This window comes from Schistocerca americana, chromosome 2, assembly GCF_021461395.2.
Source record: "Schistocerca americana isolate TAMUIC-IGC-003095 chromosome 2, iqSchAmer2.1, whole genome shotgun sequence".
NCBI lineage: Eukaryota > Metazoa > Arthropoda > Insecta > Orthoptera > Acrididae > Schistocerca > Schistocerca americana.
Window position 1 is genome coordinate 101,425,938 of NC_060120.1, and position 21,657 is coordinate 101,447,594.

The following is a 21,657-nucleotide window of genomic DNA, read 5'->3' on the forward strand; positions in this document are numbered from 1 at the left end:
GTAAACCAAATGCTGCCCACATGCATATCGCCGTCATCAATCCTGTGCACTATGTCTCTCGTGCAGAAATGGTAGCGGCGCTGAGGGGTTGCCGCGTTTGAATTTTGTATGGATAGAGGTGTAAACTCTGACACATGAGACGATACGTCGACGTTGGCGTCATTTGGACCGCAGCTGCAACACGGCGAACGGAAACCTGAGGCCGCTGTTGGATCACCTGTTGCACTAGCTGCGCGTTGCCCTCTGTGGTTGCCGTACACGGTCGCCCTACCTTTCCAGCACGTTCATCCGTCACGTTCCCAGTCCGTTGAAATTTTTCAAACAGATCCTTTATTGTATCGCTTTTCGGTCCTTTGGTTACATTAAACCTCCGTTGAAAACTTTGTCTTGTTGCAACAGCACTGTGTTCTAGGCGGTGGAATTCCAACACCAGAAAATTCCTCTGTTCTAAGGAATAAACCATGTTGTCTACAGCACACTTGCACGTTGTGAACAGCACACGCTTACAGCAGAAAGACGACGTACAGAATGGCGCACCCACAGACTGCGTTGTCTTCTATATCTTTCACATCACCTGCATCGCCATCTGTTGTTGAAAATTGTAACTACTGTAATTTCGAAAGTTTGTCCGCCCGAAAATGTACTGTTGTCCCAAGCATATTGCAACAAACGGTGTATTTCTATCGCTGCTCGTTTAGTTTTTATTGCCGTTTCAAATATACCGGTCAATTTTGAAACACCCTGTATTATGTTCGGTTCAGTGCCAATCATTTTTTGTAAGGCAGTAGCTACCGTTTTCACACAGCCCACCAGCTCTAAGCCGCGAATGACGCAACGCCATCGTCAGCAAAAACTCCCATTAGGAGACGCCAGCTGGAAGCGTGGGTGGAGATAATAGCAGCGCAGCGTAGCGTGGCCCGCCAAATGAGCGAGAAACCCGCGCCGCCCACACTTGTAGCCCACTGCTGGGTGCCGGTCCTGCCCACCGAGAGGGCGCACAGGCGGTGGGAGCGCAGCGCGTGGGACAGCCCGCTCTTAAGGGGATTGCCGCCGAAACTTTCCGGCGCTCACTTCCCCGTTCAGACGGCCATTAGCGACGATGCGCTGTCGCTGCGGCAGTTACAGACGCCAATTAGGACACGTGTACATCATGGGAGCCGCCACTAAATCAGTTCTGAAAGTGCTATATTTCGTTATGAACTAACTTACAAAACACCGTAGGTTAACAGGGAGTAACACTGATGATAAAGCCTTAGAAGACAGCGGAAAAGCACTTGAAGCAACATTATTTCCAGTTTCATCATACTGTATTCAGTCAACCAGGCAGGCCGCGATGGCCGAGTGGCTCTAGGCGCTTCAATCCGGAACTGCGCGACTGCTACGGTCGCAGGTTCGAATCCTGCCTCGGGCATAGATGTGTGTGATGTCCTTAGGTTAGTTAGGTTTAAGTAGTTCTAAGTTCTAGGGGACTGATGATCACAGATGTTTAGTCCCATAGTGCTTAGAGCCATTTGAACCGGTCAACCATACCGATTAGCAATGGAGTCCCCTCTGAGCCCCTTATTAGCTGACTTGCTTACGGGTTACTTTGGACAAATAATTTTGTATTAATTACGTGCACGTTCTAAAATACCGTACTGGACCAGGTATGTGGATGATAAACTGTGTTCGTGGACAGGTACCACCACGCGATGAAACAAATTTTCCAGCACTTAAATTCGCCCCAATGTAATACTTAGTTTGCAGCGAAGTTTGGAGGAGTCTCACTCAAAGTATCAGACCCAACCATTGACCTTAAGAACCAATTACAGTTTTTAAGATATACCGGAAAGTAAATCCTATAGACACAGTAATACCTGCCAATGTCCGCTTGCTCAGCTGCGTGGTAATGTGCTCACCTCCCATGCAATCGGGACCGGGTTCGATTCCCGGCCAGGTTGGAGATTTTTCCCGCTGGGGGACTGGGTGTTGTGTTGTCCTCATCATCATTTCATCCTCATCACCGTGGCGCCAGTCGCCTAATGCGGCGTCGACTGAAATAAGACTTTCACTTGGCGGGTGAACTTCCCCAGATGGGGCCTCCCGGCCGACGATGCCATACGCTCGTTTCCATTTACGTGCCAATTCCCAACATCCTGTAACACACAAACATATAACCTACAAGTCAATGGGTCACCGTCTGCTGTGAAAACCACAAATAAAATTAAGTTTCGAAACTGAATGTGAATGAAAACTACTAAAAGAAATCGCATTCAAGACCTACCTACTTGATAACATTCATCCTTAGTAGAAGGAAGAGACAGAAGATAAGAGCAAGTCTTCATCCTCCTCAGAAGGAACACATCACAGGCAAGAAATGGGCTCCCATGCTATATGTACACGATGGGTGAGAAGTCACTCTCTAATTACAAACTTCCATTACTTTTTTAATGAATATTTGCACAGGCAACAAGTTTTTGTTCGTTCTCAGGTTCTACGGCATATGAGTACTTCACCAAAATTCCACATATGCTCTTGTGTCGTCGATGAAACGACGTAAACGTGTAGGAACATCTGGGATTGGACGACATCATTCACCAGTTATATTGTCCATATAACATGGTAGTCTGTGACAATACTCACTTGTATACCATTTTTGATCTATACATTCTTTGAGCATGAATCAACCAGCTGGAAAGTACTCCTGTCGCTGCCGGAGGACAAACAGTCGAATATCCTCCTCTTTTAAAGACTATGACAAAAAAGTGAGAACATAACTGTCTCAGTCCTCATTATGACTTCCTCACCAAACATTTTGGCATGCGAATGTATTCGCACTCTTTTAACATAGACGATTCTAAACCCTTCTACCCAGTCTCTCTATAAAGTCTTCATACTCAGCATCTCATTCTCACCGTCCTCACAGTCATATGTCTCTCTCTCTCTCCGCCACTGCCTTCTGTTTCACCCATCGGCAGTTTCTCCTCTCACTGTCCCCATCCCTTCTCTCACCCTTCCTCTGTACTGTATAGTGAGTCCTGCTTTGTTGTCAGGAAATTCCATCCCTTTTTTTTTTTTTTTTTTTTTTTTTTTTTTGACACACTCTGTGCAGTAATTGCGATGTTTGTCACATATGACTATAAGTCGTGAAACATATAGCCGTGATCCTGTGTTAACTCTTTGTACTCGGTTTACACTCGTAAGACGTAACATAGTAATCTGTATGATAAAATACTACTCACTCTTGAAATGATGCTCTTTTCGGAAAGGTGTGATGTAAATTGAGCTCTGTTATAAATGTAATGTTACGTAATTTCTACTTGCGTTGCAGTAGACCGTAAACCTTCCTTTGATCTGACGGGAATATTGAAGGATCATTTATCGGATACTGAAATTTTCATTACTGTATGACTGAAATGCTTCTGTCTTTAGTAGAAAAATATTGAAGTAGATATTGTTTATTATCTTGTCTGGTGTGAATTCCGGTAATTCCGTAGTAATTAGAGACATAGTTAAACATGTACTATAAATTTTCTGATTTTAGTCCTATAGCCAGGGTCGCAGTATTGCTAAACATAGAGATTTCCATGAATATTAACTGCCAACACCAGACAAGACGGGCGAATTATTGCACTTACACGTTCTGTTCGTAAGATAAATAGATATTTAACTGTCTCCTTCTCTTCCAATTTACTGTCTTTCTGTCCCACTGCTATTGTCCTTGCTTCATTCTTTTTCTATACTGGTTGTAGTCTACTGTCTTCCTCTTCAGCCACACTTGTCGTTGGGGGTGGTTTGCGCGGGGTTTTGATCCCTTGGAAGGGAAACTTTAACACGTGGGTAAAGGGAATGGGGCAAAGTGATCAAACTTTTTCGTGTTACACTTCGCCAGTCGGTAGGGGGGTGTCCTGACCACCGAAGCCTATGTATGGTCTCCACTCATCTCTCTTTTCATTTCAGCTGTATCACCTCTCTTTTTCTCCCACTGATACTCTCTCCATCCATCTCTCTTTCTCTTCCACTTTCACTGTCTTTTCACTCACCATTACAGTCTCCAGTGTCTTTGACTCCGCTGCTATTGTCTTCATCCACCTGCTTTCCCTTTCACTGCCACTTTCTCTCTCCCAAAATTACTGTGTCCTCTTTCTGTCTCTTCTACTGACCCTGTCTCCTCTCTCTTCCACTTTCCTCTCTCTTTCGCCGTCACTGACTCTCTGCTAGTCTCTTTCAGCTCTAAGAGCTCGGGTATTGTCGCATGCCAAAATTTTTGGTGAAGAAGGGGCGGAATGATGTCTGAGGCAGCTGGTTCCCCACTTTCTTGTTACAATTTTTTAAAGATGAACATACCTTTTTTGTGTTCTGATAGGGGCATTTCTTAGCTGGTTCCCTTCATTTCCCAGTTACAGCACGGTGTGCTGTTTATATAAACCGAATTCCGTAGGTCAGTAAAGGTTTGACAATTTATTTACACACTTGGACAGATTTACATAGTTGGACACATATAAAAAGCAAATTGTTACGCGTAATATCGACTCCTCTCCCAAGCAAATTCACTTTCCACTATTTTACAAAAAATGTACAACGTTTTTAATCTACAGCTGCATTGTACTAAAAAAGGCGGTATTTAATTTGCAAGTACAATGTACTTCCTATGACTCGCGATTGAATAGTTTCCAGGGCAAAACAGCCTGTATGAGCATGAAGTGCCCGTTATACAGACACAGCGTAATGTAAGGTTTTGTTGGCGAAAATCTGGTGACTAAAAACATAGTTTGGTGACCTAGAGCTATTGCGAAGACCGTAATTGTGTGATCATTGTGTCATTTAAAACTACATTTCCTCCTCAGACAGGATGTTATGTGCATAATTTAAGTGCGTAAGTACAGTCAATTTGAGCCTATGGGTCTCTATCACGAATAAAGCTACAGAAAAAAATTTCGAAATTGCCTTGAAACATCGCTTAAGAACATGTGCTCAAAATTTCGATAATTTACTGTGAACAGAAATTGTAGAAAGGCCGTTCCCACAGTTGGTACCTATGGTACCCAAAAATCATGGTTTATGGAGGCTTTCTCAGGAATCATCTATGAATCCATGATACCTTTATAAACCGTCTAACGCCCGCCCTGCACCACAAGCAGTGCAAAAGAACCAACCGTTTCGTTTCATTTCCCTGAGCTTGAGGAAGTGTGTAACGTTTTAATTTTGACTCAGAACTGTAGGATAGCTGCGGCATGCCCGTTCTTCCCATAGGTATACAAGTGGTCGCCAAGCCAGGGGCAATCGAAAGCACTTGTCCCCTTACCTCTTTCATCAAGAGAAGAGATATGGTCACCTAAAACATCGCATTTTCGCGCGCGGCGCTTTGGAACATACTGGTCCCGTGCACTACATTATATTAGAATACATTACCTTAATAGTTGTTCCGTATATTACGAACACCACACTTCGTAATGATTTGGAACGTCTCAGTTTAACAATAGGGTTTCTTTATATGTCATAATTCAATATTTTTGTTTTTTTAGTTGCCCAAGAATCGCGTATCTGCACCGGCTAATAAATCCATGACATGAGAGGCTTCATCTCTCCACAGGATATTACCAAAAATGTCGGACCAGTCTTCGTAGCAAGCAAACGTCATCTGCACTTATTCCAACCGATGATCTCAGTCTTCTGGCGACTATTCCTGGCAGTAAGGTGGTTTCTATGGACGAAAATTTAGTGTCTTTCAGAACAGCTGGGTCTGTGTGTCAGGTTAAACCATTTGGGGAGATGCCTTTGTGATTTCGGAGAACATCGAGTGAACATACCGAGAACCACTTGTAGGTTTTCGTCTGTCTCCTAACACCAGAACCTGCGTCCGTTAGCTTCAACTGCCACTTCCTAGTGGTCTTTGTAACTACTGAATCACGAGAACTTTTGTGTCGTCGTTGTCACTTTAGAGTCTTGTACCAGGAGATGCAAGGGGGAGGATGTTGTCTAGTGTGTTTGGTAGCCAGTATCCTCTTTCTACAAAACATCTGCACACCCATATCAACAGGGTCCTTTATTTGCTTAGACAGCTGTTACTTAACTTCGTAGCGTCCACGTGTTGTAGTACAAGCTCTTCCGTAATAGTCCACGTTACCCTCACTGCTGGTGAGGTACAAGCCGCGCTATGTACACTATTCTGGTCGCAATGTGCTGACAAACACCAGCTTGGAGGGAGAGTTAGTGCGCCGGTGACTGAGCGGTTGGGTTGTTTGGGGGAAGAGACCAAACAGCGACGTCATCGGTCTCATCGGGTTAGGGAAGTCGGCCGTGCTCTTTCAAAGGAACCATCCTCGACTTTGCCTGGATCGATTTAGGGAAATCACGGTAAGCCTAAATCAGGATGGCCGGGCGCGGGATTGAACCGTCGTCCTCCCGAATGCGAGTCCAGTGTGTTAACCACTGGGCTACCTCGCTCGGTAACTGATCTAGTGACTGAGAGACTTAGACTGTGACTGTATCACTGACAGACTGACTGAGCCCTCCGGTCCGCGGTGGCGATCTAAATACTTGCGAGAAAATAAAACACCTGCAGCCGTCCTATGATTTTATTCATTTTGTTGCAACCAATTCCGGCGCTTCAATGTGTCATCTTTAGGCTATAGTTGATGCGCAACGGGTTAACGCGATCCCCATATATATCGCATCAGTGGCCAGTATAACTGGATACGAAGAAACAAAGCAATTGCGAAGAAATCATGGGTATCAGAAGAAATACTTCAGTTGATCGATGAAAGAAGGAAGCACAAAAATGTTGAGGGAAATTCAGGAATACAGAAATACAAGTCGCTGAGGAATGAAATAAATAGGAAGTGCAGGAAAGTTAAGGTGGAATGGCTGCATGAAAATTGTGAAGATAACGAAAAAGAAATGATTGTTGGGAGGACTGACTCAGCATGTAGGTAAGTCAAAGCAACCTTCGGTGAAATTAAAAGCAAAGGTGGTAACATTAGGAGTGCAACGGTAATTCCACTTTTAAGTGCAGAGGGGAGAGCGGATGGGTGGAAAGAGATCATTGAAAGCCTCTATGAGGGGGAAGCTTTGTCCGATGTGACATAGGGGATCCAGTCTTACAATCACAATGTAAAAGAGCTTTGGAGGGCTTAAGGTCAAATAAGGCAGAAGGAACAGATAACACTCCATAAGAATATCTAAAATCATTAGGGTAAATTGCAACAAAACGACTTTTCACGTTGGTGTGTAGAATGTATGGGTCTGGCGATATACCATCTGACTTTCGGAAAAATATCATCCACACAATTCCGAAGACTGCAAGAGCTGATAAGTACGAGAATTATCACAGAATCAGCTTAACAGCTAATGCATTCAAGTTGCCGACAAAAATAATACACAGAAGAATGGAAAATAAAATTGAGAATGTGTTAGATGGCGTTCGGTTTGGCTTGTCGACTTGTGTGTGCGTATGTGTGGGTATGAGTGTGTGTGTGTGTGTGTGTGTGTGTGTGTGTGTGTGTGTGTGTTGCAAATTTATTAACGTCGGCAGTTGCTGAAAAAAAAGATGATACTATTGTAAATATTGTCGTTGAAGGTGTTTAATAACGGCAACGGGCGCGCGCACACACAAACACACAAACACACACACACACACACACACACACACACACACACACGCACACACACACATGCACACACACTTTAATATTTACCATAAATATTTAGTTAATGTTACCATGACATCCCCCAAATGTACAAGGGATTGACCTCATTTATATGATCACACCAACAGCTTGTACCCCCTGTTAGCTTTAAACTATATGAGTCAACTAATGGCACAAATTGTACATCCATGTGCGTATTTTAAAGCATTAACCAATGTTTTACTCCAACCTATAGCCAGTTATTACATGTAATAGGTACAACCTTAAGAAACCCTGCTTTGGAAAGTTTGCTCTCATCCAATCACTCCTTCCATCCTCTCTCTCCCTCTCACTTTTTCTTTCTCTTCCTCTCCCTCTGCCGCCAGCCTTTCATTTCTATCTGTGAATCCCAACTAAAATTGTTATATGTGTACACTTTTACCACTGTAGTCAATATAATTATTGTACTTATAGTTTGTAACATGTCACTCAATTACACAAACGAGTATGAAGTTTAAGCTGCATTAACTTGGCAAAATCGGTTTTATATATCACCTGAAATACTTATTCCAATGCATGTATTCAACATTTTAAAACTAAGATGTTTAAAATCCTTTAGCATTTATCCTGTAATAATGTTCTTACAATATATATTCTTTGTACTTTGAGATCATGCCTCTCTTCTGCTATATGAACCTAGCACCTAACAGTTTCCAGGCGCTATATTTGTTTGTACAAACGATAATATAATGTGAAGTGCTACGACAGTGAAACGAACAAGTGAGCACTGGAGGTACTCTATTTTACTTACTTCACTTTTATCGTTAGATACACATTTATTTTTTGTGAGAAGAAACCCGAACCCATGTTCTGAAATAGTGTTTTGATTCTCCACTAGACAGTGCCACAAGTTCCTCCAAAAAATTTTAACACAACACACACAGGCATGCCACACTAACAAAAGTAAATCCTCCTGATGATGGGGGCTTAAACCACTGAAACACGTCGTGGACATTAATAAGCAATGACTGCTAACAGTAAACTTGTTGTTTCATTTAATCACAACAACAGTCATGGTAAAGCCTAACCTGATGATGGAGGTTTAAACCTTAGAAACGCGCTGTGGACATAATAAACAGTGACCAGTAACAGTAAACTTGTTGTTTCATTTAATGTCAATAACAGTAACGGTAAAGCCTAACCTAAAAGTTCGCATTTAGAGTATTTCACCTTTGGATTTCATAACTAGCTGGTCAATATATAACATAAACCAAGTGGCAGACTGCATCCTTGCGAATACCACGATTAACTAAAATTTCATCAGACGTTTTCAGACATGAACGTACAAGTATTTTAGTATTCAGATATAGACACTTTATTGTATTTATAAGATGTTCTTGAAAACCTGTAATTTCCAATATTATCCTCAAAATTGATCATTTTACATTATCAAAGGCTATCTCCAAATCAGTTTATGCTGCATTAGTTTCTGAACCAAATTCCCAATGCTTTCAATAGTCTGTCTTGTTATAAATATGTTATCATTACTTGAATGTATGTTTCTGAAGCCCTATTGTTCTGATGTGATTACTGCTTCAGCAATAGTTTGTAGCTTTTTATTAAGAATTTTTCCATAAATTTTGTATCTGGCTATTAGTAAACTTATTTCGCAATAATTTCCTTTGTCTTTCCTGTTGCCTTTCTGAAATATAGAAGTAACTCTAGTCATGTTCCATTCTTCAGGTACAGAACAGTTCTTCCAACATATATTTTAAAAATGGAGGAAGCAAAATTCTAAAATGGTTTCTTCATATTTGATTATTTCACCATTAATGCCATCTAGGCCACTAGCTTTTCAGTTTTTTTATTACATTTAAGGCTGCTTTTATTTTTTTATGTCTATTTGACTGATGGATTTACTATTAGTGTGTATAGAATCACTTCTTTTCCTACCTTCCTCATATAATAAATTTCTGTAATGAAGTACCCATTATTTATCTGTTATTGTATTAAATTTTGCAGAATCTTTCTCCATTTCATTCATATGCTTCATATGTTTAGACACTATATTCTGAGCTTTCGGACAAATCTTCTTGTTTACAATATGACTCTTGTTATATTAAAAATAGATGCTTTTAATTGGCCTCGATTTTTTTTAAAAAAAAAGAATCAACACAACTTTTGTCTTCCAAATTAGAAAGTTTACATCCCTGCAATGCAAATCACGTTCTACTTTTTCCATATACTTTAATCACAGCGTGAACTCCAGGGTTGTTAAAACTTTCAGGTGGTTCTTTTCCGTCAAATTTTTTGTTTTCTTCTGAAGAAACACTGACAATTACTGTTTCTATCTACTTACAAATTTCGAAAACGCAGCCTTAATTTTTCATTTCGCCAAAATGTAAGTCAGGTTAAAGAGCACTTCGAAACGGAAATTTGGTTTAGTGAAACGGGATTGCAAATTTCTTACAGCGTGTTAGAATTAAAACAACGGAATGTAGATTGGTACATACAAATTAATTTCGAAGTAAGCAAATTCAGCAACACGTCCCATTTTTACCGTAGAGGGAACCAAACATCGATTGACGTTGTCATCAGTTTTGAAATTCATAATTATCCTGTTAGACTGGTTCACTACCAACATACACAAGTAAATATTTGAACGATAAGCCCATTTATTTACCGACACTTTAACATAGAACGGTTGTGGAAGTTTAGTTTCTATTCATCCCACTGTTCTCGATCGCTCCAATTTAGGGTAGTATTAACCTTCAGCAGAAAAAAGAATAATTTAGCTTTGTTGAATAGATTGTAAAGGCATATGTATTAGAATGATCTATATGAACCTCTTTTGTAGCAAGCAAATGAATCACAGCAGCACAATAGAGAGGTAGAGGTGTCTCAGGAAACTATGGAAGCAGCTGCTACGTAAGTTTTAAATTCAAGAGATACTGTGGGGAATGTGGCAAGAGAGTCTGGCACACGTGACGTTTCACTGCATAGATTTTGCCAAAAAAGGAAGAAGAGCGATATTCCCAAATGAGAATACAATCCCTATAGTTGTGTGCTCAGTGTCGATCACAAGAAGAAACTACCAGTCTACAGCAAATATTCCGCCGATCTGCGGTATCGCTTGTCCACAGGAGAAAAGTTGACCTGTCTGTCTATTGTACAGTGAGGACTTACGTTCTCCGAAAAGAGGCTGGTGTGTATGAGCTGGATAGCTTTCTGAAACGGAATTATTCGTTACCGATTCGTCGTCCAAAAGCGTCTCGTCCGAGAAATGAATAAGGGAAATGTAATATCTTTAACAACCTTTCAAAAATATTAGATGACCACAAGTTTCAGTTCTAGAATATCTGTAAGGTGGGACTAGTGTCCTTAACGTACAGGCTCTAACAAAAAGTATTGGAAGAAAACGTAAAGAAACGAGTTTTGGCAGTAGCTGCGACAGAAAATGGATATCTTGTGCTGTTTTGCGTAGTAGTAAATGGTACAGAAAACTGATAGCCTTCAATGTTGCTGTTCCCTCGCAAAATCTTTCAGGATTATTCTCTACGAAGTGCTCGTATAATTTCTATTGGAGCTTCCAACGGTCCTGGATGACTGTAGGGTTTGAATTTTTTACGCTCTCAAATACTCTGAAAAACTTGTAAAATCTTCGCCTTGTAAGTAGGCTGTTTAGGTTTTTATGTTGGTATCGTCACCTAGCGCTCTGTATGTGAATCACTGGCTGTGCTGTGTGCAGTCTGTGGCTGGTTGGCATTGTTGGAATATTCGCCATTGTAGTGTTGGGCAGTTGGATGTGAACAGCGCAATTGGAGGCGAGCCGCCAGCAGTGGTGGATGTGGAGAGAGAGATGGCGGAGTATTGAGAGCGGATGATCTGGACGTGTGTCCATCAGAGACAGTAAATTTGTAAGACTGGATGTCATATATATATATATATATATATATATATATATATATATATATATATATATATATATATATATATAATGACTTTTGAGCACTATTAAGGTAAATACATTGTGTGTTCTCTATCAAAATCTTTCATTTGCTAACTATGCCTATCAGTAGTTAGTGCCTTCAGTAGTTAGAATCTTTTATTCAGCTGCCCGCATCTCGTGGTCGTGCGGTAGCGTTCTCGCTTCCCACGCCCGGGTTCCCGAGTTCGATTCCCGGCGGGGTCAGGGATTTTCTCTGCCTCGTGATGGCTGGGTGTTGTGTGCTGTCCTTAGGTTAGTAAGGTTTCAGTAGTTCTAAGTTCTAGGGGACTGATGACCATAGATGTTAAGTCCCATAGTGCTCAGAGCCATTTTTTTTTTATTCAGCTGGCAGGAGTGGCGCTCGCTGTATTGCAGTAGTTCGAGTAAGGTGAGGTAAGTCATTCATGAAAGATATATGTTATTGCTATAGTCAGGACCATTCTTTTGTAGGGATTATTGAAAGCCAGACTGCGTTGCGCTAAAAATATTGTGTGTCAGTTTAGTGTTGATCAGAATAGGTAAAGAGCGAAATGTCTGGGTACGTTCAGTTCTGCTCAGCTCTTTGAAAATCAAATAATGTAAGAGGTTTATCAGCATAGTCATTCATAAATTTTTCTAAGGGGACGTTTCCCCCTGAAAACAAAATTTTGCTTGTGCACAAAAATCTGTATTTTATTTATTTATCGGATGGCATACATAAAGAGTTTCGAATCACAGGAATATCTACACTCCTGGAAATTGAAATAAGAACACCGTGAATTCATTGCCCCAGGAAGGGGAAACTTTATTGACACATTCCTGGGGTCAGATACATCACATGATCACACTGACAGAACCACAGGCACATAGACACAGGCAACAGAGCATGCACAATGTCGGCACTAGTACAGTGTATATCCACCTTTCGCAGCAATGCAGGCTGCTATTCTCTCATGGAGACGATCGTAGAGATGCTGGATGTAGTCCTGTGGAACGGCTTGCCATGCCATTTCCACCTGGCGCCTCAGTTGGACCAGCGTTCGTGCTGGACGTGCAGACCGCGTGAGACGACGCTTCATCCAGTCCCAAACATGCTCAATGGGGGACAGATCCGGAGAACTTGCTGGCCAGGGTAGTTGACTTACACCTTCTAGAGCACGTTGGGTGGCACGGGATACATGCGGACGTGCATTGTCCTGTTGGAACAGCAAGTTCCCTTGCCGGTCTAGGAATGGTAGAACGATGGGTTCGATGACGGTTTGGATGTACCGTGCACTATTCAGTGTCCCCTCGACGATCACCAGTGGTGTACGGCCAGTGTAGATCGCTCCCCACACCATGACGCCGGGTGTTGGCACTGTGTGCCTCGGTCGTATGCAGTCCTGATTGTGGCGCTCACCTGCACGGCGCCAAACACGCATACGACCATCATTGGCACCAAGGCAGAAGCGACTCTCATCGCTGAAGACGACACGTCTCCATTCGTCCCTCCATTCACGCCTGTCGCGACACCACTGTAGGCGGGCTGCACGATGTTGGGGCGTGAGCGGAAGACGGCCTAACGGTGTGCGGGACCGTAGCCCAGCTTCATGGAGACGGTTGCAAATGGTCCTCGCCGATACCCCAGGAGCAACAGTGTCCCTAATTTGCTGGGAAGTGGCGGTGCGGTCCCCTACGGCACTGCGTATTATCCTACGGTCTTGGCGTGCATCCGTGCGTCGCTGCGGTCCGGTCCCAGGTCGACGGGCACGTGCACCTTCCGCCGACCACTGGCGACAACATCGATGTACTGTGGAGACCTCACGCCCCACGTGTTGAGCAATTCGGCGGTACGTCCACCCGGCCTCCCGCATGCCCACTATACGCCCTCGCTCAAAGTCCGTCAACTGCACATACGGTTCACGTCCACGCTGTCGCGGCATGCTACCAGTGTTAAAGACTGCGATGGAGCTCCGTATGCCATGGCAAACTGGCTGACACTGACGGCGGCGGTGCACAAATGCTGCGCAGCTAGCGCCATTCGACGGCCAACACCGCGGTTCCTGGTGTGTCCGCTGTGCCGTGCGTGTGATCATTGCTTGTACAGCCCTCTCGCAGTGTCCGGAGCAAGTATGGTGGGTCTGACACACCGGTGTCAATGTGTTCTTTTTTCCATTTCCAGGAGTGTATATACATGTGAAGCTTAAGAAACCACTGAATATCAACACTTCAAAACCGCTCTCACACCATTCGTCACTGTCAGAAGTATTCGAAAGGACCCTTGGAGGCACGTGCGGTGTATGCTGGTACAACACGAGCAACTATCTGTCATTTAGCACCACTGCGACAAGATGGTAATGAAGATTTGCCCCACTTGTGGAGAGTGTCCTGGTATTTTCCATGGTCAGTTTGTATGTACTTTAGAGTAGTAGAAACTTTCCGAAACTAATTAAATCCAAGGAGTCTTCCCCTGTCATAAATAAATTTGTCACAAGAGGTGAAATCACACGGATTTTTCTGGAACCACCAGCTGTGAACTTTGAATTCTGAAGAGAGTAGAGAGACTGGTGTAGTTCTTTTGTCGTTACAGCCTCACTGCTCGCATGCCTTAAAGTGGACCGTGAAGGGAGACTTTATAAGCTCTTTAAATTTACGTAAATCGTGTAACAGCTTCCTAGATGACCAAAGAAGCTGGTAAACGGTATAGAATATCCTAAAAATCGTTACCGTTGCTCCACCACCAACACCAACGAGTATCCTGTCAGAGACCTCTGGAACTGGCATTTGGCCGTATGACGATGAAATTTTTCAAGAGTAGGGTTTCATAACATGACAGACCCAAAGTCAGAAAACGACCCTAATAGTCTTGATGACAGAGAGAATCGTCGACCAACAGTGCAACGTCGCAGAAGGGATCTGAGGATGCAGCTTTTTTGCCTGTGGTGCTCCCCCTTCGCCTACAGCTATCTTGAAGGAACTTCCACAAAACGTCCAAAAGGAAGCAAGGAAAGAAGTTCAGTTGATACCAATACTTCCAAAATTTAGCATCTCTGCTGTCGAAAACGTTCCAAAACGACGGGGAAGAACCCACCTTTCACACAACGTCAGTTGTAGGACAACGAAGATATTTCTGCATTTTTCGTACGGAAAATAGTAAAAACACCAGGAAAGTAAAGGAATCGAAGAGGTGCAATAACACTCTCAAAATGGGAACATGCTGGATGCACAAAAGGAGTAAACATCGCGAATGCCCTCAATGTTGACTACAGCCGGCCGCGGTGGTCTAGCGGTTCTAGGTGCGCAGTCCGAAACCGCGCGACTGCTACGGTCGCAGGCTCGAATCCTGCCTCGGGCATGGATGTGTGTGATGGCCTTAGGTTAGTTAGGTTTAAGTAGTTCTAAGTTCTAGGGGACTGATGACCACAGTAGTTAAGTCCCATAGTGCTCAGAGCCATTTGAGCCATTTGTTGACTACAGCACCGTGTAGCGGAAGTGGCGGCTGGAGGGATAAGTGTAGAAGGCACCCCTTCCAACTTTTTCTCGCTTCCCCCATTCGTGTTCTCGCCGCACGCCTCAGTCGGCATATGTTCGAAGCCTTCGACCTGCGAGTGTTGAGGAGAGCCCAGTAAACTTTACCATCATAGAATGTTGTGTGTGCGCTCTGCGCCTATGTGTGGTCACTTTAAAATGGTGTGGTACTGCAAATCAGCAGTTAGCACATTGCTACAATGATTGTAGAACCGTAAGCTAGTGAAACAGTAGTCTCCCCATATCATTTCTCGTTTTGAAGGTGTATGACAACAGCTATATTATTACTGCTCATGTGCTAATTAAAAAGCAATTTTGTTCTGCGTGTTAGTTTTAACGTCAGAGCAAAGCAGAAATCATGAGCTCTCTGCTGTCCACAAGAAAACCTAAAAACATTCCAGCACAGGCTGTGTGCGCCTGTATTGTGATTCGTGTTGAGAAATTTACAGGGGGAGTGACGAAAGCAGAGAGGGAACGGCGTTCACAGCTTTGGGATGGGGAAGGTGCAACAATCATAGTATTTAACGCAATTTGTTACCATTTAATTATCCTTTATTGAAGACTCACTATTCCAGGAATCGTTTGTGTGGTATCAAAGTTCGATACCGCACTTGTTAGGGGTTTGCAGTTATCGACCGCGGCACATACTAGTATCACTGGACCCGTGAGTCGAGACTAGCGCCGCTCCGCGGCTTGCAACAAGTCTCTAGCGAGCGTTCGGCCACTCTTGCTCGGGACGTCAAGTAGGAAAGTAGTATAGCCTTCAGCTGATAGGAAGCAACCTCTAACAAGGGGTTTAGTTAAAGTATGGCCTATTTGATACCTCCATAGCTCTCTGTTTGTAATTATATTCCTCCTGACTATGAAGACTCCTGTACCACCAGTTAAGCACAATATATTATTTTTTACCAATGACCCGTAATTAGGTTAGTCGTTGTAGACCCAGACCATACAGCCAGCTCCATATCAACTTCACTCAGAAACCTGCTGCATATGCAAAGAAGAGATTTGTATGTTTCTATTTAGCATTGACCACCAGTAATTCACACTGGCGGCGATTCGTTCGTCGTCATCATAACAATTCGAAGCAATTAAAATTCTTTCAAAGAACTTATATGGGGCGCCTTCCTCCAGAAAACCCGTTTATTGCAGAGTTTCATCTTGGTGTACATATTTAATTCCGTCTTTTGGCATGACATCACCATTGCTTCCTCGAGCAAATTATGCACTTATTTCATTCTGAATGTGCAGTTTCTGTGTGCGACCCATACCTTTCACTAATGCCGACACAATTTTTGTGAGTTAGTATTGACAGTTTTAAGCGGGGCAGCCTCACAACATCTGGGCTAAGCTATCTAGTTCATACCGATTGTTAAGGTGCTTGTGTCGCCTGAATTCCTACATCTCCACTTTTGTGTAGCTGCCTGAAAGTGATATACTTTTATCTTCAAGCCAATCAGCAATTACTCCTTTGCTGGTAGTTACGAATTTTCTTCTTTTTTCTCAAAGATCAACAAGCGTTGTCCTTAACGAGCACGGAAGCATCTTCTCAATCATGTAACAGATCCAAAAGCCAGAGTTTAAATATATTAATACCCATTTATTTATGATAATCACTGCATTTTCGGGATGTAAATATTAGCTTTGAATTTCTTGTAAATCCATATTCAGATGGTCCTGTGTAACAGACAATAAGTCTTGTTCCTCTGCCAGTAGGTGATTTCAACTCACCACTGCTTTTATGATCTGGCCAGAGGCGCTTTATGACGTGATGCTGATCGACCCAGATCTCACTGAGATAAATAGTAGGGAGGGGACGATTTTAGTTCCTGCTCTTGTGCTGTTTGGTCTGTTTTGGAGTACTGCGTTTCTGAGGAACGTTTTGCTCGACGTAATTTGACGTATTTCCACTGTTATGTGAAGTTGAAAGTTAGGATGTTTTTAGAAGAAGTTCGTTCTTGTTTGGAATTCAGTTTCGTAGTATTAATGGTGTTTTTGTTGTTCAAAATTGTAGAAGCCGGAAATCCGCTCTAATATACATTACTAAACATGACTCAGAACCTTTATCTAATTGTAATGATTCCGCCTTGTCATTTAATGTTCGCTTACATAGATGGGCTGAGCGAACTACTAGGTTTGATTATACAGATCCATTTTTAGTTGATAACTGGAGTCGTATACGTTTTATTGAGAAGTACTTTGATTCCTTTCAGGCTAATCGGGTCGTTGTGCACTCTTTGAGTGAGTGTCATTTAAGGTATAATGGCTGGGCGAGCCGCGTCGTACGCTGGTATAACAAGGCCTTTCCGTCCACGGAGGTTCGTAAGAAGCAATCGTATTTATTTGGCGATACAAATATCGGCAAGTCAACTTTAGTGGAGAAGGTGTTGTCTAAAAAGCAGCACGTATATTTGCCTTTTTGTTCCGAATTCGGATTTTGTGGTTATCATAGTCGTATTCACAAAGTAATTGTTTTTTAGAAGAATTTGAATGGTCCACGTGGCGTCAGTATGCTTCTGTTTTGAAGCGTATTGTCGAAGGTCGACCAGTTACTGTAAACGTTAAGAATAAGAGGTATGACTTTCGAGGTTGTTTTATTGAGGTTCTAATAATTGTACCACAGTGGCCTATAACGTCCTTGCCTAAAATCAAAGTACCTGTTTGCACACCTTAAACCGTTTGGCACAAATACATATTCTCTATAGGCGTTCCTAAACTGACGCACTAAATCATCCAAATTAGGCTTATAATACCACAGTTCTTCCAACACAATAACAGCTGCAGAATAATTAATCATCTTGCCATAAAACGTAATAGCAAGTTCGTCAATCCTCTGCTGACTATTGGGAACAAGGAAGGCGAGGCGTAGGTCGTCCGGATAACTTCGGATATGGTCCCAGTGGCATAAAAAAACTCCAACGCAGACATTAGCTGTAAACAAATACTCTTATTCAGAAGGTTACATTACCTTTCCTCTTACAAAATGTCATATAAACTATATTTCTTACAATAAATGTGACATATTTAACTTCACTCTGAAAATTATCATTTTTCTCAGGTTCATCACCTGCAATTTGTAGTCCAATGTAAACCTTGAAAGAGTCGATTTTTTTCTTTACATTCCTTTTCTGGATCGGATTAGTGGCCCTAGCTTCTACAGTATTCTGTCTTTTCATCAGAATACATCTTCCATCGTTGCTTCTTCGGTAACTAATCCCCAAAGATTTCAGAATTTTCCAACTCGAATGATGGCAGCCTGTGAATTTAATCTCATCGTTTAAAACCTCTACTACCTTTTGCCTCGTATGATACTTGCGTTGGCCATAAATTTCTAAAAATCGTACAAATCAGTGAAAGTTGTTCTTCCGCTAACACCTTTTTTTCTCAGAGATTGAAACATAATTTCTTGGTTACAGGTTTTCATTGTCCTTGCTTCTGCAAATATTATCTGTACGGTTAGCAGTGAAACACTACACACCTTTGCTGTTGCAATCTGTGGCGCCGATAATATTTCGTCTCGTCTGACATTGTCGTTAAGATGGCAAATAAATTCGTATACCTTGCGTACATCCTTTTTATTGGTGGCTGTGTGTCTTGAAACTCAGTCATATTAACTCGCAAACAAAAATAGCAGTACTACCGGTGAAAATCTCTGCTCTCTTCGCAAGCATACACTTCCACGCAGCCGACAAAGCGAGTCCTGGAAAGTGGGTAGCAACAACGTAGTACCAGCAAAAGCATGAGTTAACCGCAGAGTAGTCGCAGAAACCCGGTTAACGAGCAGTGTTCGTTTGGTATTTGTTGCTTATTACGATACTAACTGACGATGCTACGTGACGAAAAAGACACTTTAGTAATAATGCGAGTTTAGAGTCCCGGACCAAGGTGGACTAGGCCACACGCTTTTCACTGTCACTTGGAAACGAAGGCAAGACGAGGGTGAGAGAATTGATATTACCCTGTCAGTCACTAATTCTGCTGCTCCCTAATGTAGAATCTATGTTTATTACCTGCTTCTCTTACTATTATGTTTTATACTTTAATGTTACAACATTTGTATCATTATTTTCAGTTGCACAAATATTTCTTCAGGAGGTGCTAAAATTATAAATATTAGTGACCAATCATTAGGGTAGATATTGCATTCACCCAGACCTGAGGACAAATTTTACACATAAATGTTTTATGTATATATTTAAATACAAAGTAAAATTTCAAAGAAACATTAACTTCAACAATTAAATTACATATTTTTTGCCGTAAATGGTTATTAACTAAAATCTAATTAATTATGCTGTAGTTGATCTGGCTCCCCCTACGTTTCAACACCAAACACCTGTTCACAGTATACATGTCACGCAAAACGGTTATTGTAAGTATGTACCTTGTATCTAACAGCTGTGATCAACCCATTAACGAAGATAATAAAATGATTTGTTTTTATATTCCTTTTGAAATTGTAGGAGGTCTCCATTTCTTGCTTTATGATTATGTCTTAGCGCAGTAAACTCCAGCGCTCAACACAGTTCTGTAAGTTTAAACATTTAAACTTCTACATCCCTCTCTGAATGTTGTTGTCCAGAGACTCCTTTGATACAGCTCTCCATGCTCCTCTATGCTGTACAAGATTCTTCATTTAGGAGTAACTACTGCAACCTAGGTCCTCCTAAATCTGCTTCGTGAATGCATCTCTTAGTCTACGTCTACGATTTTTACACTCCACGCTTCTCTCCAGTACTAAATTGGTGACTCCTTGATGCCTGAGAACGTGTCCTAGCAACCGATCCCATCTTCTGTTCAAGTTGTGCCACAATTTCCTCTTCTCCTCAATTCTATTTAGTACTCCCTCACTGGTTACGAGATCTACCCATCTAATCTTCAGCATTTTTCTGTAGCACCACATTTCGAAAGCTTTTATTCTCTTCTTGTCTAAGCTATTTATCGTGCATGTTTCACTTCCATATATGGCTACCATCTGTACAAATACTTTCAGAAAAAACTTCCTGACTCTTAAATCCATTCTTGATGTTAACAAATTTCTCTTCTTCAGAAACAGTTTCCTTGTCATCTCCAGTCTACATTTTATATCCCCTCTATTTCGACCATCGTCTGTTATTTCGCTTCGCAAACAGCAAAATTTATCTACTTTTTTAAGTGTCTCATTTCCTAATCTAATTCCCTCACCATCACCTGATTTAATTCGCCTACATTCCGTCGTTTTGCTTTTGATGATTTTATATCCTGCTTTCAAGATTCTGTCCATTCCGTTCAACTCCTCTTCCAGGTCCTTTGCTGTCTCTGATAGAATTGCAATTTCATCGGCCAACCTCAAAGTTTTTATTTCTCCTCCATGGATTTTAATTCCTACTACAAATTTTTCTTTTGTTTTGCTCAATATACGGACTGAATAACATCGACGATAGTCTACAACCATGTCTCACTCCCCGCTACTTCCCTTTATGCCCGTCGACTCTTATAACTGCCAGCTGGTTTCTGTACAAATTGTATAGGGCGTTTCGCTCCCTGTATTTTACCCCTACCACCTTCAGAATTTGAAAGAGAGTATTCCAGTCAACTTTGTCAAACGATTTCTCTAAGTCTACAAATGCTATAAACCTTGGTTTGTCTTTCCTTAATCTATCTTCTAAGATAAGTCTTAGGGTCAGTATTGCCTCGCGTGTTCCAACATTTCTAAGGAATCCAAACTAATCTCCCCCAGAGGTCGGTTTTTACCAGCTTTTTTTCCATTTGTCTGTAATGACTTCGTATTAGTATTATGCAAGCGTGTCTTATTAAACTGGTTGTTCGGTAATTTCCACCCCCGTCAACACCTGCTGTCTGAATATGAGCCAAAAATGGAAATAAAACTAGTTTGTGGAAACAAAGTTACGTAAAGGACTGGTCGCAGCTACCTGTAATTTATTTTCTTTTATACAGCCGCGTACTCAATGATATACGTAATGGATCATCTTAATTTTGTTCTCCAATTTCCTGTCATTTACACATCTGATTTTAATTACCAGCTGTCTAAAGTAGTCCATTGCGTTGAAGTATATATACTTTGTGTCTAGGTTCACTCGAAATATGTGTCTCTAATGTTCTACAAATCTCTATGTGTTCGATCTAAATTTTAAAACTCAATTCAAATATTGTATGATGTTGTGATGCTTCGTTGCTTAGATCAGAGGTTCATCAAACGTAATTAACAGTATTCTGTCGTAGAAGCTTTGCCCATGATGCGTTTACTTACTACTAGTAACAACCGGATGTATTACAGCACGTCGTTATGTAAAATAATATGACGTAGTACAGAATCCGACCTGTGGTGACCAGGTGTGATAAGAACTAATTGCTCTGAGATTAGGTTGTGTAATCAGGACAGTGTTGATAGAGAAATATCTTTCGAGGGGACACCCGAAACCGAAATCGGGTGCTATCACTGTTTGCTGGCTGTATCTGTAATGCAACGCTGCTCACTAGTTTCTAGTCCATAACAATTACTGTCACAATGTAACAGGTGTGAGCGGCGCTATTGCATCAGCCAAGAGGAGTTCTGTAATTTCTGTTCGGTATGCG